Raw genomic sequence first — 19108 nt, 5'->3', positions numbered from 1 at the left:
ACCAGAGCTACGTGGTAGTAACTAGCCACCGTTGGGGTAAGATTAGAGGGAAATCACTGAAAATTCTGCCAGTGGGATAACTAGCACATACTTTTGGTTTTTGATAACAATGAAAAACCTTTGTTTTTCCAAATAATTTCTGAACATCCTAGAATAATGGAGTCCATCTGATTGAGATACTCTGGAGTGGCCATTCTGTGAAACTGGAAGATTCTAGATTTACCTATTGAGTCACAGAATCAGCCCTGAGCCAGGTTCAATGCCTCAAAAGTTTAGCCCAAGTGACCAATTACAGCAGTGTTCACAAAGCTGCCTCCAATTTAAGATTTGCTATCACATTAGACATGGAGTCAGTATCCTGAGACTCAATACATGTCTTTGCTAAAGTGATCTATTTCCAGAAATATCTTGAGAGGCTCAGAGAAATTTCTGAAGTTGAAGTATAGAAAGCCCCCTAGATGTGCCTAGATATGTGGGGAGAAGCTAGGCCTGGCCAGAGAAGCATGAAAGAATCAAAGGCCCAAGCTCACATCTTTCCTCAGCTGCTGGTCAGCCCACATTTCAGGCCACCCACCCTCACCCTTTGCCTCATCTGTCAAAAGAAGACAATAATTCTTCCCTGCTACCAGAAGATTAATTATGCCATCATTCCTTTTGAGGAATCAAATTACAGGAGATATTTGTTCTTATATAGCGTGTTGTAATGGCAGAGTGCTGCTCTGGGAGTCCAGAAATGCCTATGATTGAATCTGCTTCTGATACTAGCAAGTCACTTGTCTTCTCTGGCCTCAGTGTCTTGCTATGTAAAAATAGGAATAATTAAAACTGCAGGGCAGGGGTGACTAGGTGGTGCAGTGTCCCTGGAGCACCAGCCCTGGAGTCAGGAGGACCTGAGTTGAAATCCGGCTCAGACACTTAATAATGACCTAGCTGTTTGGCCTTGGGCAAGTCACTTACCCCCATTGCCTTGAAAAAACCTAAAAAAAAAAACCAAAAAACTGCAGGGCAGTGGTAGGAATCAGATGGGACTGTGTTTTTCAAGTGCTCTGCAAACCTTAAAGTGCTGTGAGGCTGACTGACTGACTGACTGAATGAATGAATAACATAATAAAGGAATGAATGAATGATAGAAGAAGCAAAATGGAATTTGGACCAGCATCATAGGAGACTGGCAACTGGCAGTCCTAGTTAAGCTTTATCTATGCATGCTCACATACTCATCAGTCCATTCTCTAGCTGATAAGACAATCTAGAAGTTTCCCTTTAGGATAAAGCTGACCTGGAGAGCATCTCTCCTGCAGCCACTTGCCATAACAAGAGTGATGGTCAATATTCCTGGACAGTCTGAGGAGAGTAACTTCCTCTTGAGCTTGGGAACACCTCTGGCTGAAGCTATGCTAGAAGGAAATAAGACAGATTATGAGTTTCCCCAGAGAGAAATGACTATGTGATTGCTCTGGGACACACCGGCACCCTGGCTCTCCTCACATGTGGTGCAAAGGGAGGAAGCAGACACACTGAGGACAGGGTCAGGGGCTCTTGTTAGGGATCCTTCCCTAGAAGCAGGAAGTACGATAGGGGTTGGGGGGTGCACCTCGCACCTTGGCAAGAGAAGAAAAAGAATATCTAATAGTGAAAAGAGCTATCAAGGACATTCCCAGAGAAGAGATAATGTCTTCTGGACAGAGTGGTGCAGAATGCTTTATCCACCTCCCCAGATGTTCTTTGTCTCTATTGGTGTTCTTGCTTAAGTGTTTTCCTTTGATATCAAGGAGGCTTCAGTTGGGGGGGGGGTTATTTCCAGAAATGACTGTGACGTAAAAGGCATCGATATATTTTTGGAAAAGAGATGTTGAGTGGTGACCTGTGACTGGCATGCAGTAGGGTTTTGGTTTAGCCATTCCAAAGTTCACCTTAAGGTTAAGGCAGTGCCAAGGAGAGGGACTGGTAGGATGCTTCTTGCTGGTACCTGTTACATAGTAGATACTTCATTAGCACTTTCGGATCAGTTTGTGTAGGTATACCTTTCCCTGGAGCAGATGGCAGCCCACGGGACAACTTTGGGGATATTCTCCCGAGAAGGGTGGGGCGGCACTCAGTATTCTCCAGGTCCCCATCTGCTTTCACTGGCTTGCCTTATGAGAGCTGCCCACTTTCCTTTCAGACTGGTTAGCTCTCCGGGGATCTCTCACACATGTTGTCATTGGGAATACACCCACCCAGCATACCTCTACTGCTCTTTAGGCTGCGCACCGTTGGGATTCTTCAGAAAGTTCAGGGTTCTCCAAAAGAACAGAATTTGGCTTTCTCTGCCCAAAGTCCAAAGTCCAGAACAAGATGACACGCTACCTTCTGTGTGCCCAACATTTCATCGGAACATCCACCGAGAGTCGGTTTTGTGGCTACGTTCTAGAGTCTGATATTTGGGGGAAATGGCAGGAGAGGCCATGAATGAAAGAATCGTGTGGTAATGAGCTCTAATGGCTCAGCAGAACCCGGTGAGACTAGATGCTCAATAACTCCAAGGTCCCAGGGGCCTATGGGAGCTGGAATGCAAGTGTTTGCATTGCACATTATGTAATAATGTATTATATATACACACATTTTCTTTCCCTCACCTCAGCAATATGTATGATTTGCCCCAAGCAAAGTGCTTGAAAAAGAATGGAGGAAGAGCTCAGACCCCAAACAGGAGTGCATGTGGGGAATTTTTCCAGGGAACTTTCTTAACAATCAGCATCACAGATATCTCTCTCCTGAGGCTGCGAGTCTCCATGGACATCTCCACCTGCTAATTTAATATCTCCTACCAACTCAATACATCCATGACCAAATCCATCCCATGCCCTTAACCAATCTGTTCTGCCTTCCATTTAGCCTAGGACAGAGCTAGAGTCTGCCACCTAGTCATAGAATATTGTACCCAGGCATGTGCAGTCAGAAGCTAGAGGAATCCCAAGAGCCTTTTAGTCAAGATTTTCCTAGGCACTAGGTCAAGAGGCATCCAGGGCACTGATGAGCCAGTCCTTAGTCCTCCTGCTGTGACCTATAGCCTTACTCAGTTCCTGGGAAACCACCGTACTTGAGGCCCTCCTCATCTTCTGCCAGGACATTAGCCTCTGAACTTATTCCAGGCTTCTCCCCTTTCTCATCCACATGGGTGCCCCCAAAGAATCTTCCTAAAGCACAAATATGATGGCCATCATTATTTTTAAACATTTCTACAGTACTTTAAGGTTCACAAAACACATTTTCCAAATATGATCTCCTTTGATCATCACAGCAACCCAGAGAGGTAGGTGCTCTTATTATTCCCCTATTTTATAGAGCAGGAAACTGAGATATAAGCAGGTGAAATGACTTATCAAGGACCTCCAAGCTAGTAAAAGTCTAATTCTGGATTTGAACTCGGGTCTTCCTGACTGTGTGCAGTGCTCCATCCATCACACCCTTAGCTGCCCAATGCTTCTTCAGTGACATTGGCAGGAAATAATTCAAACTTCTCAGCCTGCCATCTAAGGCCCTCAGAATTCAGCTTGATCTCACCTTGCCAACCTTGCAGATGCTCTATATATTCCAGCCCCAGTGATTCTACTAGCCAACTTTAGCCAGCTTCTTTTACCACCAGGCTTGGAGTAGATAAATTTCCTCTTACTGAAATTCTTCTCTTTCTTAATGACCCAGATTAATGGACTCTTCTTACCACATCCACAGAAGTGATTGCTACCAACTCTCTCATCCCTTCACTGACCTGCTCAGCACATTCATTCCAGAAGAATCTGCAGAAGAATTAGATTGTGTGGCAGATAACAGGTCTTTACTGGCATGTTTGAGCCCTTGTATGAACAAGTTACAAAGCTTCCCTTGGGATATCCATGGGTGGGAGATGATATGGGTTGGGGGTGAGAGAAAAACTGCACAGAGGGAGAAGTGGGGACAAGGCAGCACCAGGTTAGTATCTGTCTACCAAGCCAGGCACATCAGCCAACACCTCCAAGATTAGAGATACAGCCCACACCCAAGTCAGGGTCCAAAAGCGGAATAGGGAAGAGTTGCAAAGTCACAAAATCACTTGATCATGATGATCTTTGGGTCATGATCAAAGGAGGGAGTCCAAGATGGTCTGAGGAGACACTGTTTCAGAGACTTGACCCCCTTTAATGGCAAGTCATTCTCCCACTGGAAATGAAGGTGTGGGACTCCTAGGTCCCTTGTCTTTTTGTTTGCTTGTTTGTTTGTTTATTTTTTGCAAGGCACTGGGGTAAAGTGACTTGGTCACACATGGTCACGCAGCTAGGTAATTATTAAGTGTCTGAGGCTGGCTTTGAATTCAGGTCCTCCTGACTCTAGGACCAGTATTATAGCCACCACACCACCTAGCTGCCCCTGTCCCTTGTCTCTTTATGCATTACGTCAGCACAGTTCACAAACATTTATTGAGAGCCTGCTGTGTGTCCAAGGGCATAGATAAGGGCTAGGATTTTTCAAAGGAAGCTGGAAGTGTCTTCAAGGGAATGAACAAATACCGACATTTCTAGAAAAGGAAGGTGACATTTTCACCTCATATATAGATGAAGTGTGCCGATGCCTATGTGGAATGATTTGAAGCTGCTGCAAAATCTCTCCCCATTGCCAGAAATTCCACCATAGCAGATTCATTTATTGGAATTCCAAAGCTTCATTTTAAATGCAAACACCTCTTGGAGGAAAGACACGGGCATTATCTCTCATTGCTAGCTTAGTCAGAGTTCCAACCTCTCCCCTCTCCAAGCCATGAAGCTTCCAGGGTCATCTTCCTCAGGGCCAGCTCAGTCTCCCCCCTTCAGATACATTAAATGTGGCCACATTCTCAGACTTGCTAGAACGCCTGCTAGGTTTGCTGAGCTGCTTTTTTCCCTTCCTTCATTTTGAATCTTTAATGAATGAAATGCTAGGGAAAGGAAAGGAGGGAGGGGGAGATTTTTGAAAATGAAGCTGATGGAAAAACAAAATGGTCTCAGTAAATAGAACAAACCAAAGCCTGCCTCTAATTCTGGGATCTCAAGCTTTTCTCAAACCTTGGATCCTGGTCCTTGTTCTTCCTCACACTTCCTCATCATGCCTCCTAAATTGTAATTGTGTTTTTACCTTCCTCCCAAAATCATCGAATTCCTTGTATCTGTCAGATGTTAGAACCTTCAGGAGAATACAAGTGTTTTGTGGGCAAAAAGTCTTTGGAAGATGCCCACAGTAGCCATCACATGAAGGGCTCTTAAGAAATGTGGGTTGGATTGACTGGATTGAATTATCAAAATAGAAAAGACGTAATGGTAGTGAGCACTCCAATCATGCTTTACGGTTTGCAAAGCATTTGACCAATATGATTGCATTTGATCAACAATCATGGGACAATGATGATATTATGAGACCCATTTTGTTTTAGTTTTTGCAAGGCAAATGGGTTTAAGTGGCTTGCCCAAGGCCACACAGCTAGGTAATTATTAAGTGTCCGAGGCTGGATTTAAACTCAGGTACTCCTGACTTCAGGGCTGGTGCTCTATCCACTGCTCCACCTAGCTGCCCCATGAGACCCATTTTTAAAATAATGGAACTGAGACTAAGAGAAGTGAAGTGACTTGTCTAAAGTCACATAGCTAGCAAATGTCTGAAGTAGGATTTGAACTCAGGTCTTCCTGATGCCACATTCAATGCTCTTTTCACCATACCAGGCTATTTCCCTCCATGGTACACCAGGATCACAACAGGATCTAAATTCCAGTTTTCCTTCTTCCCAAGCCAGCACTCTAAACCAAGAAAGAAACTATTATTATCTCCGAATTCCAAAGGAAGGAGAGGAAAGCCAGATATAATCTTATACACACGCTGGATGGGTTTGCGAAGAGTGGATTTGGGAATCCAAAAGAATGAGAGCACTTAAAATTCTGTAAGGAAGGTTGGACCAAGAGAATAAGAAGTTCTTAAGGTCAATCATGACATCAAGAGCAATAGGGTCACCAAAAAGAGAGGTAGGAAGGTACAAAGTTCACCAGAGGCCACCTTAACTCCTGCCCTTTTTTAATTTGACCCTCTTCAGAATCATTGATATTCCCAGATCAAATCTGGATCACTGAAAATTACTTTTCCTGAGTTTTCCCTGAACCCTAACCCTGCACTTGCCCTGAGAAAGTGAGCTACAGCCAACTATCAGGTGCCCTGGAGCTAGGCCTGTACCTCAACCAAGCAAAGAAGTAGACCTTTCTGGGAGATTTTTCTCCTTTTGCCCTACCACAGCATTACTGTTATTCATGCATCATCTCTGGTTTGGGACCCCTATACCATGAAATAGCCAAAAAGAATCTGTTTCATACAAAATTAAGCTTCCATAAACTCTGCAGTAGCATTTTAAACCCACCATCCAATAAACAAAGACTACTAGAAATGAATATGGAATGATTCACTAACCCAAGTGCCAAATGAATGGTTGGAGAGACCATATAGTAGTCAATAAAGCATTGAACTTGGAGTCTGAAAGTCTTGGGTTTGAATTCTGTCTTAGATTCTTAATAGCTGTATGACCCTGAGGAAGTCATTCCACTTCTCTTGACCTCAGTTTCCTCTTCCTAAACATTGCAGGGGTGGGGTGGCCTCAGTGTCTGCTAACATCCCTTCCAGCTCTAAATCTAGACTCCTGTGATCAATATCATAGACACTGAGGCTTCTGGATATGCTAATCCGGAATTGTTCTCCAGTAGTAGATTATTTTTATTGCTACCAACCAGTGTAAACAATATTTAGTCTTGGATTTTATGATTTCTTTTATGGCTTCTGCCCAAACTACATTGATCTAAGAGTATAACTCTCATGCAGGGATGTAATCATAATAAAACTATGCACAGGGATTTTTATATTTCAAGCCCCAAAAATTCTCCTATGAAAGCATTGCTAGGAAAAAGTTCATCCTTCCCCCAGAGAATGGGCAGTCACCCCTAAATGACTCCATTTCCAAGAGGGGTTGGAGTTATGGCAATGCTTCTGAGAGAGATCTTAATTATCAGTGTCTATTAATAAACATACCACTTGTCCTCCCTCAGGCATATACTCTACATCCATCTATGGTCTCCATCAATTTAGCTGAAGGGGAGATGAAGGGACAGGACAGCATCCCCAACCAGAATTCCAGCATCCAAGCTTGCTGCTGAATGGGGTCTGTTGAAGGCTGGTTGCTCCAAGAAATGCATCCAGAGTCACCCATCAGTCCAAAATCATGACTCCTACAAGAATGGGCTCCTCACTGGCCTTCACATAGGCAAGTGAGGAGCACTTCCTATGGTGGGGTGAATGGAAGAGTCAGAGCCCCAGATCTGATTCTAGTTCCTGTGGGCAAGGCTCTTTGAGCCTTGCTTTCCTCATCTGTGAAAAGGGGACATAAATACTTACTTTTTGTAAACATCACAGAGCTATTGTGAGGAAAGTACTTTGTAAACTTTAAATTCTCCAAATATTTTCAATTTCAATTTTTAATTTTTGAAAAATGTTCCTTAAGGTACTAAAAACTGGAAACAAAGTGTGTTTTTCTTGATTGAAGGTAGAGGCCAATATCCAAATGGTATATTATTGCTGTACAATTTTGTGAACAGGTACAGCAGAAGGAAGTCAGCAGAAGCAATGTAACAACTACCACAATGAATACCATATTGCAGCAGCAACCAACAAAACAGCAAGTTGAACTCTGAAAAAATGAAGAGCCATAGTCCCAGAAGAGAGAGAATGAACCATACCTTCTCCCTCCCCTCACAGAGGAGTAGGGGGGGGGGTGTTACTGGGCTAGAATACAAGATACAAAAACAGCCATGATTACTGCTTGGGGTGTTTTTGCCTGAGTGTTTCCTTTGTTACAAAATACGGGTCAAACCTGTGGGTGGGGGAGGAAGAATAATTACAGAAATTACTGAGCTGTAAAAACAAAAGGGAAAAATGTGATTTATTTTTAAAATATCAGCTTTGAGGTGCGCTAGAAATGCTGATGATTCTCTCCTGATTTTAGCTGTCCCCTACCTTCCGTGCCTTCTGATTTCTCTCTGCCCGTACAAATTCTATTTCTATTCTATGAGGATCCTCATCCTATATGATATCAAGGCTCTTGATTTTTAAGGTTTTCTTTATATCAAATCTTCACTATCAAAATCCCTCCATTGCTCTTAATTCTAACAGCTCTTGTTGGTTTTTCTTCCTTCCAAAGGATGAAATCATCATTAAGACAAGTTAAGACTTTTTTCAGAGACTTTTCACACAAATTTTTTCCCAGCATATATATATATATATATATATATATATATATATATATATTATCTCTTATTATAGCTGAATTAAATTTATTTCTGAAATGAAATCTTTAAATCTGATTTAGCTAGTCTCTTTTCTCTCTGTAATAGTTAGCTATAAATTTATCACTTACCAATAGATGTATGAGATATCACTTCAAAATTTTAAAGAGAGACATTTTTATACTTAACTTGTTCATCCATGTAGAAGGCAGAGAGAGAGAAGAGATGGAGACATATACAGAGAAACAGAGATGGGGAAGGAAGGACAGAGAGAGAGAGAGAGAGAGAGAGAGAGAGAGAGAGAGAGAGAGAGAGAGAGAACTTAATAGATATCTAGGTAAAACAAGAACATTATTATTTGACTCTGTACCAACTTTATAGCATGTATCACTTACATCATCATCACTCTGCTCTGCAACCTGTTGTTCACATTATTTATTGATTTTGATAGTTTACAGCACAATATTTTGATAATATTGCTTCCATTTCTGCCTCATGTTCCCCCCTTTAGTTCCTATATCTCCTCATGAATGTTATCTTCTAACTATGCAATTCTATACCTACTCTCTTCCTTTGTAATATAGCATATCCTTCCAAAATGATATTCCAGCCATGGGTTCCACCCCACCCAATCTTATTGATACTTTGGAGATCCTATTTGCCTCCTTACATGAAGAATACTAATTCAGTTTTCTCATTGTTCATACTTTGTGCATTTGTATATAGAAATAATAAGGTTCTCTTTGCTTCTGACCTGTGAGGCCAAAAGAACCCAGAATTAGAGCATGTATTCTATGTACCTTCTAGTCCATTGAGTGATTTTAAAATATATGGGTCTTTTATTGAAAATCATCTATAAAAGCCTTTCGGCATCCTTATGTTTTCACCATGGCTATACTCTACATATTCATAGACCATTCTCATAAATATTTTATAGAGATTAGAAAGTAGATATATGGGGTAGTGGCTACTGATGTCTTTTCATTTGTCTTTAGGTGGTGGTGATAGTGGTCATTCTAGTAAACAATGTCCATATTCTTTTGTCATTTTTTTTTTGTGGAATCTTCTTCTGTGCCTTAAAACTAACCCATGCATGTCTTTAAAATTGTGTTAAAAACTGGTATATCTATTCCATCTCCCATCTATTTGCTCTCCTTCCAGTTCCAAATATAACCTTGAGACGAATTTTCTTAGTTGGGTATCATAATAAGCTTTCTGTAGGTCTTGTCCCTTTTTTCAGCACTGTTCAGTTTTTGTAAGGCACTGATGCTCATAATATTTTAATATCCACTTCTGTAATGTTGTGCAAATGAGCCTGTGACCCAAACCAATGTCGCCCTTAACCGTTGCATCGCTGTACTTGCTACTATCAATCATTTGCTCGAAGAGGCTTTTTCCTGAGCTCTTTCAGCCTCATTGTTGTGGCAACTACTTGGCACCAGCTATACCTCTCTAAAAATTGATGAAAGTATTTACTTTTACCCATTTCCCTTTTTTTATCTGCAGTTAACAAAATTCAGAGCTGCTCTAACTGTACATGATGTCCTTATCTTTATCTGCCCTAAAGGTCAGACAAATACCGTTACAAGGAAAATCTTGGTGTAAACAGAAAGACAAATTGTGGATGATGCCCCACTAATAGTCAAAACAGCAGGATTCTAAAGCAAAATATTTGGGAGAGTCCCTTTTAGTTACATTAAATTTGAGCACCCATGGCTATCTTCCCAAGGTCTTATTTACTGGAAGAAATAAGCAAAAATGCCCATATGAGTGAAGGCTCCTAGGGATCCCAAACTAGAAACTTGCTTGGGTCTGAATCATTTTCTACAAGCAATCAAATCCATTCTAGTATTCCATAATAGTGATCATTCTATGACCCACTGGCAGGCAGTTCTGCTCTTCCTCCTCCTCCTCCTCCTCCTCCTCCTCCTTAGGCCTCTTCAATACAGTCTTTCCCCACATATCTACAATGGTACAGATCAGGTTGACCTTTCTCAGCACTCTCTGCTGCAGTCTCTTGACCTGGACCCTAACACTGAATCTGTCCTCTGTCCATGGTTCTGAAAGTGGAGCTGCCTATCTAGTTTGGCAGCAGAAATAAAGGGCACTCCTAATTGTCATTATTTAACCCTCCTGTTTCTGGGTTTCCTTCCCCACAAAATCTGACTTGGCTACCTTGCTTCTCCTCCCTTCCTATCTCTGGGTTTGCCACAGCCCCTTGACCTGCTGGAGTTAGCTGTTCATTCCCTGGTGGGTTCAGCCATGGACCCACTCATCTTGAATCTTTATAGAGTGGGAACCTAGTGTTGAATTGCCCAAGTAGACTATAGTAAAATATATAATATAATATAATGCATGGTTTCTGGCACCAAACATGGTGATTACTTTCTCATTAATCAGTTCTCTCCTACTGAAAAAAGCAAACTTTCTCACAATAGCTTTGTGGCTGTCAGCTTGTTTAAGGCAGTCTTGAGACCATATTTCTCCCTGGGGAACTGAATTGAACCCTCAAACAAAAACCAGCTGGAGCTATCATTGCTTCACCAAGCAGCCTAATGGAACTATTGCTGCTTTTCTGTTTTTGTTCTTGTGGTGGTATAGTTCCCCCCCCCCCGAAAAAAATGTATGAATGTGATCTGAGCCTAAAGCCATTATTTCCAGTGGGGGGCTCCAAATAAAGGTTTGATTTGGCAAAGAGAGGAGGCTGTAGTCAGAAACCACAGGAAATCCTGTGAGAATGCCTTGAGAAGGACTGCAGGGATGCTATTTTCCACTGCAAAATAGCCAGTCCCAATCAACACAACTGAAATGATATGAGTCAGAGACGAACTGGCCCCGAGAGAGAAAGGGGTGTTGCAAAGAGGGTCCACTTAGTAGTTTGCAAGCTCTGAATAACTACATATTGTCCATTCCCCAAAACTGATTGAAATAAACCCATGATCCTTGGATCAGAGTTCTAGAGCTAGGAGAAGCCTATTGAGACCATTGAGTCAAACCATCTCATTTTAGATATGAAGAAACTGAGTCACAGAGAGGTAGAGTGATTTCTATGGACTCATACAAGTGGAAACTAGTGCCTGAGGTGGAAATCAAATTCAAATCTTCTGACTCCAAGTCCAGTACCCTATCAACTATTCCATGCTGCCTCCATTATGTAAAAATAGTTTCTCTTTGTTTGCTTTCACTACTCCCTGGAAAGCTATCCCTGGAAAGCTATCCTTGGCTCTTTGTTCCATCATGGCTAGCATTTGACTTACAATATACTCAGGGTCATATCTTCAATGTTTTCAATTCTATCAAATCTTCATGAGACAATGGTCATTGATAAGGACTGCAAACAGATCTATTCATTTAATTTAATAATTTATGTGTGTCAAACAGATTCTGTAGAGCAGGGATGGAAGAAAGGGGACATAGAAAAGGAAAATGCTACTTGCAGATTTAGAACTTGAATTAATAAAATAATGTGTTCTATGGAAAGAAGACTGGACTTGGGGTCAAGCCAAGGTCAACTTCAAGTCATGGTTGTGCCATTAACTCATTGAATGACTTGAGCAAGTCACTCTCCTTCACCTACTTTTCACCTCTAGGAAGTGAAAGGGTAGTCATCTCCCCAAGGAGTGCTAAGGTGCATTCCAATGTACTCCAATTAATCATAATAGCATATTTTGTGGTATTAAAGAACTGGAAATAGAGTGGGTGCTTAGTGATTGATGAGTAACTGAATAAACTGTAGTTTGTGAATGGAATGGAAAAGTACTGTTCTGTAAGAAACTATGGCTAGGGAGATTCTGGGGAAATGTGGGAAGAGCTGTATGAAATGACGCAGGGTGAAATCATCAGAACCCCAAAGAAAAAACACTCAGTAATGACAGTGATGTGGATGAAAAGATCACTGAAATCAAGTGGAACTATGAGTAAGTGAGAAAACAATAACAGTCCCAGAGATGAGGAAACTTGCCTCCTGCCTGACTTTGGGAAAGTCACTTACCTCCCCATGCCTATTTTCTCACGTGTAAAATAGGGGTGGGCAAGGGGTTGCCTGAGAGATGGATTCCAAAGTTCCTTTAAGCTCTTCCTTTATGTTCCATAGAGGCAGGGGTATTGCAAACAGTGTTGGACTACGTCACTGGTCACTTGCTTTTCCTTATTACAAGGAAATATTCAATATGGGGAAAGGTAATGCAGGACCAGGAAGGATACATTCATAAAGGATCGTGATCTAAGATCAACAAGTAAAGAAAACTTTTTTTTAAAAAGTGGAGAATTCTTTTAGAACCCAAAGAGGAAAAGTCAAAAATAAAAGAAAACCCAGAGAAAGGACCAACAGATGAATGAATGAATGATCAAATGAAGGAGATGGACTAGATGACCTCTCAGAGTCCTTTCAGTCATGATGTTACATAATAAAATTGCAGTGGTAAATACTTTCAGGTAAGCCTACATGCTTTTGCATAAAACATCTTTGGAATTAAAGAATTCAAAATGACATAACTGAAAACAATAGATTTTCAAAAGAAAATTCTTTTCAATGATACTGTGTATACCACCATCTTAAAATATCACTGTGGAGGTGGCTTCCATATCTTTTCTATTTCAGAATTTTCTTGCAATTAACCGTACTTCCTCCCAAATGCAAATCAGAAGTCTTTGTTAAAACAAGAATCCTCAAAGTGCTTTCTAGAGGAGAGGAGTTTGGGATTCAAGAATGGTAAATGTGAAGAATGGTGTTTTGTTTCCAAGTTCAGTTATTACATTTGATCGAAACCTCTTATTTTTTTTTATCCTATTTGGAGTTTTCTTTTGTTTGCTTTCTGGGTAAAACCATGGGATTTTATTTAAAAGGCTGGGTTCAAAAAGGGTGAAATGAATGGAGGATGTCAAAAGGAACCTACAGATATCCAAGAGGATAAAAAAAAAGATGAAAAACGTTGCTGTGGCATTTCCTTGTCCTACTAATTTGCACGAGATGAGATAGAAGGGGAGACTCTAGAGATCAAGAGATGAGGATACGCAGTGGATAAAGCACCGGCCCCAGAGTCAGGAGTACCTGAGTTCAGATCCCATCTCAGACACTTAATAATTAGCTAGCTGTGTGACTTTGGGCAAGTCACTCAAATCCCATTGCCTTAAATAAAAATTTAAAAGAAAAGAGACGGGGATCACTGCAGTACTGCAGTCATTAGGTGGAGAGTGGCAGAGCTAGTGTTGGTGGCCAGGATGGAAGGGAAGAAATGGATGTGAGAGAAATTGGGTAGGAAGAACCAAATGTTTGCTTAGTTCTGAGGAGGGAGAAGTGAAGAACCTGAAAGTTTCAAACATGACTAAAAATGGTTGTGTGGCCATTAAGAGACCAATGGTATAGAGGAGTTGGCTTAGGGAGAAAGATAGTGCAATTGGCTTGGGCCAAATAGAGCTGTCAGACATTTGAGTCTGAAGCTTAGGAGACATTTGCAGTTAGAGATGGAGACTTGGGAATCATCTGCACAGTAAAGACTCTTCGGTACAAGGAGTAGATGAGACCTCTAAGAGAGAAAAGACAGGAGTTGAGGACAGGGCCTCAAATGCACAAATTGAGGCATCAGGAAGATGGTGAGGACAGGCTGCTTTAAGAATCCTCTCCTGAGGTACGCATGGAACCACAAATGGAAAGGAGAAAAGGCAAAGACCCAGGTGGACAAAGCTAGGAGCCCACCTGGGTCCTGAGCTCTATATTTCTCTTCTTTGTTTCTTTGAGGTGTCAATCATGTAATTCAGTCACTGGAGGAAGGGTTGACTTGTTAGGCATGGAAACTCCAAATATTTCACCTCATGCCTAAGTGAAAGTTCCCTCATTATCCCTGAGCCTAACACAGTAGGTGTTTGCTTCATCTATGCTAGATTTAATTAACTTGAAATTGGCCTAAAGAAATTGATCTTGGGGTGGCTCGGTGGTGCAGTGGATAGAACACCAGCCCTGGAGTCAGGAGGACCTGAGTTCAAATCTGACCTCAGACACTTCATAATTACCTAGCTGTGTGGCCTTGGGCAAGTCATTTAACCCCATTTGCCTTGCAAAAAAAAACCTAAAAAAAGAAATTGATCTTAAGGGGAAAAAACAGCAAAAGAAATGACAGCCCACAAGGGTCCTAGTATGTGTCCTTCTGGCTCAGACATGGAAGAGAAGCCCAAGGCCAGACTTGCAAAGTAGGTAGTTGTCTAAGCTACTTGCAGACAGGACTGTTTTTGTTTATTAGGATTCTTTTATTCCCAGGCCCAATAGCAAATGTTCCCTATTACTTTGCCTGTGTTTAATACTGATTGAGTTGTGCTAGGCCCCTTAGCCCCCTGCTACCTCTCTCACTCAGTTTGCTGTAGCATGAAATGTTACCCTTCAAGAATTTACTGGGGTATCTCTTGTCCCCTGTTGAATACAAATACCCTATGGATGGGGCCAGATCATTGCCCATTTATAAACACACGGGAATGAGTTCACTGGAACCTTTCCTCACATCAGGTTTTGATGGTGCTAGACACCAAGGGCATAGGACATCTCAGGGATGTGGGGTGGAAGTGAGTCCAAGAGATGGAAAAAAGGGTTGAGGAGGGGGATCACCATAACAAACATACTTGATACTATCACTTGGCTGTTTCTATTTCTGAGCAGGGTAGGAGGAATGCCTCAGATAAATAAATAGAAGAGAGAATTGTTTTCTCTTCTAGCTTCAACCAAGCCATCATTTAGTTTAACTCCCTTGATGGAAAAAATCTCCTGTTAAGACTTTATAAATATCACTTCATTTTATCTTCACAACAACCCTGAGAAGTAGATGTTATTATCCTCATTTTACAGTTGAGGAAACCAAAACATAGAGAGGTTATATGACTTGCCCAGGGTCATATAGCTTCTGAGGTTGGATTTGAATTCTGTTCTTTCTGATTACAGGCTCAGTGTTGTGTGTACTTGGGCATCCCCTAGCAACTTTCAAACAGAAAATGTTTCATTTTTGTCTTTGTAGCTCTAGCAACTAGCACAGTGACTGTTCCCTAACTTCTTTCAGTCATTTTTCAGTTGTGTCCAAATCTTCATGTCCCTGTTTGGAACTTTCTTGCCAGAGTGGTTTGCTATTTCCTTCTCCAGCTCATTTTACAGATGAGGAAACTAATGCAACCAGGGTGAATTGACTTGCCCAGGGTCATACAGCTAGGAAGTGTCTGAGGCTGGATTTTAATTCACAAAGATAGCTCTTTCTGATTGCAGGCCCAGCATTGTATCCACTGAAGCAGCAACTAGCTTCCATAACTAGAAGCTTAATAAATGCTCATTAGTTTGAATTTAAAGATCAAAATGAAACTATTGTTTCCTGGACTTATGTAGTTTTGGAACTAGTTCATGTTTTGGAGAATGGTCTCCCCATCTTGAATGGAAGCTCCTAGAACACAGGAGTTCCAGCTTAGGCTTTTGGCACAGGACTCAATTAATAATATAGGTGGAATTGAATTGAAACATGGGAACTCTAATTTTCTATCTAACCATAAACAATCTGACTGGGCCTTAGAGGAGGTGGGGCTTCAAGAGGATGGGTCGGGACCACTCTATCTACTCTTCCCTTCAGCAATTCCCACACTACTTGAGACAATATTCAAAACAAGCAGTGGATGTGGAGCCATGGGCCACTACTTTTTGGAGTATTGTACCACCCAGACAGGGAGGAAGGGGTTCAGTGAGGGATTCAATACAGTTCAACAAGTACCAAGGTTTTGTGCTAGGTGCTAAGGATACAGAGACAAAAATGAAAGTCCTTGTGCTCAAGAAGCTTCCATTCCATTCAGGGATAAAGAGCAAATATACAGTCAATTAAATACAAAATCTAAACAAACTTACTGTTGGGGGGGGACAATAACTGAGAGAGCATCAGGTTACATGTAGAAGATGGTACTTGAGGTGGACCTTGGAGGAAACCAAGGATTCCAAAAGGCCTAGGTGAAGAGGGTGGGCATTCCAGGTATGGAAAGTAGTACAGAGTCTGTGCAAAGGTGTGGAGCATCTCAAAATGTTCTTGTACTAAAACAATGTCCTTAATACTAACAGTATATAATGCATTTTTGGTGGAGTTGTGAGCTGATCCATCCATTCTGGAGAACAATTTGGAACTGTGTCCGAAGGACAATAAAACTATGCATATCCTTTGATCCAGCAATAGCACTACTAGGTCTGTATCCTGAAAAAAATCATAAAAAGGGGGTAAGACCCACATGTACAAGAATATTCATAGCAGGTTGTTTTTTGGTAGTGGCAAAGAATTGGAAACTGAGGGGATGCCCATCCATTGGGGGAATGGCAGAATAAGTCATGGTATATGAATGTTATGAAATACTATTGGTCTGAAAGAAATCATGGGAGGGCCAGCCTTTGGAAAAGCCTGAAAAGACTTACATGAACTGATGCTGAGTGAAATGTGAAAAAGCACTCTACATATTACATATTAACTACAACACTATGAGACAATCCACTAGGATGGAGGCAGCTCCTCTCAGCAGTCCAGAGATCAAGAACAATCCTGAAAGATCTGTTATGGCAAATGCCATCCACATCCAGAGAACAAAGTATGGAATCTGAAAGCAAGGCAAAGCATATTATATTCACTTTTTTAAAAACTTCTTTTATGTTGTTTCTTTCTCTTGGTTTTCCCCCCTTAGTTCTAATTCCTCTTTCATAACATGAATAGAATAGAAATATGTTGAATGCAGCTGTGCATGTACAACTTTGACTAATGTTCACACCACCATGGGAAGAGGGGAGGGGAGGGAAGGCAGGGTGGTAGAAAAATGTGGAACTCAGAAACTTGCAAATGGATGAATGTTGATAATGACCTTTGCATGTAATTGGAAACCTTAAAAATATTTCAATTAAAAAATACTAACAGTGTAAAGACGAACATCTATGGTACTCGAGCTGTATCTATGATTGGAACTTTGACCAACCATGATTCCAAATGACCTATGTTAAAGCATGTTATCTGCTTCCTCAGAGAGAGGGGATGGTCAGTCAGTCATTAAACATTGATTAAAGACCAACTGCAAGCCAGACACCAGGCTGAGCTGTGGAGATAAAAAAAGGCAAAAAAACCAGTCTCTGCTCTTGAGACCTTCAGTCTAATGTGGAAGACAGCATGTAAAACATCTGTGTACAATTTGCATGAACTGATGCTGAGTAAGATGAGCAGAACCAGAATACTGTACACCCTCACAGCAACATGGGGGTGATGACCAACCTGGATGGACTCGCTCATTCCATCAGTGCAACAACCAGGGACAATTTGGGGTATCTGCAATGAAGAATACCATCTGTATCCAGAGAAAGAGCCATGGAGTTTGAACAAAGACGAAAGACTATTGCCTTTAATTTAGGAAAAAACCTGCTATCTTATTGTCTGATTTTGCTGTCTCATACTTTGTTTCCTCCTTAAGAATATGATTTCTCTCTCATCACACTCAATTTGGATTAATGTACAACATGGAATCAAAGTAAAGACTAACAAATTGCTTTCTGTGGGGGTGGGGGAAGGGAAGTAAGATTGGGGGTAAAATTGCAAAACTCAAAATCTTTAATTAAAACACCTATGTGCAAACATTCTCTGGAGAGGATCAAGTTTGAATAATACAGGGAAGACACGTGAATTGAGGAAGATTAGAAAAGGCTTCAAGGGGAAAAGTAAGATTTTAGCTAGGGCTTGAAGAAAGCCAAGGAGGCCAGGAAATTCAGGAAGTGAGGGTGAGGACAGGAATCCAGGCTTAAGAAATAGCCAGGGAAAATGCCCATAGTCGAGAGACGAAGGGTCTTGGACAAGAACAGTCAGGAGGCCAGTGTCACTAGCTTACAAATTATGTCGCCACGGGGAGGATTTCTTTTGCTCCATTTTGGGTATTTGTTATGGGGACTTGTTTTTTTTTTCAGTGTGAGGGAGAAGGTTGGGAGAGAAAATAGAACGTTGTTCATTGAAAAAATCAAATTAAAAATGCTCTTGGGACAATATGACTTATTGGGTCTCATCCTACGTTTACTGCAGTCTCATCCCTCTCATGTCACTTTTCACTATTTTGCAAGGAGATGTTGCCGGGTACCATTTGTCATTCTCTTCCTGTATTAATCCAAAGAAGAATTTTTTGAGTGTCCACTCTGGTACCAGGCATTTGGCATCTTCTGTAGGTACAAATGGATATAAGACAAAATGAAATGAGCCCTGCCCTCAAGGAGTTTCTTGTCAACTCGAAGGATGCAATGTGTAGGCCTGTATGCATGCTCATTTAAGAAGGGAAATGGCTTGTGGTCTGGAAAGAAAAGCAAGCAAGCCAGTGTCACTGGATTGCAGACTACATAGAGGAGAGGAAGGTGTAAGACAGCAGTTGCAGGAAGGGGAGGTCTGGTAGGGAAGTCCTCTGACTTGCTCTACTGCACTTGACTGAATCCTTTGTTTGAATCTAGGTTCCTCAGAGGCAACGATGAAGGCTGGTCCTGCCTGTGTTTGGTATTCTCAAGATTGGGGGAGGGAAGAGAGAGAAGAGTGTCAGTCAACGGCTTCTTCTGGGATCTGAGATGCTGCCCATCTCACCTCACTACAGCCCTTTCCAGAGACCCATGTCTCCCAGAGCAGGTACTGTTGTTATTTAGCTGTTTGGTGTTAAGGCTATTGCTTTCCCTTAATCTGTGTGGACTTCCCCAGGGGTCCCTTTCCCTGTGTTGCTCCTAAAAGCACTAGATCAGGGGAACCCTAGGTCTGAATGCTTTCTCTGACACAGGTTCTACGACCTTGAGCAAATTGCAT

This window comes from Macrotis lagotis, chromosome X (assembly GCF_037893015.1).
Source record: "Macrotis lagotis isolate mMagLag1 chromosome X, bilby.v1.9.chrom.fasta, whole genome shotgun sequence".
NCBI classification, from domain to species: domain Eukaryota; kingdom Metazoa; phylum Chordata; class Mammalia; order Peramelemorphia; family Peramelidae; genus Macrotis; species Macrotis lagotis.
The sequence above is the reverse complement of the archived record's forward strand: the minus strand, read 5'-3'. Positions refer to the sequence as shown.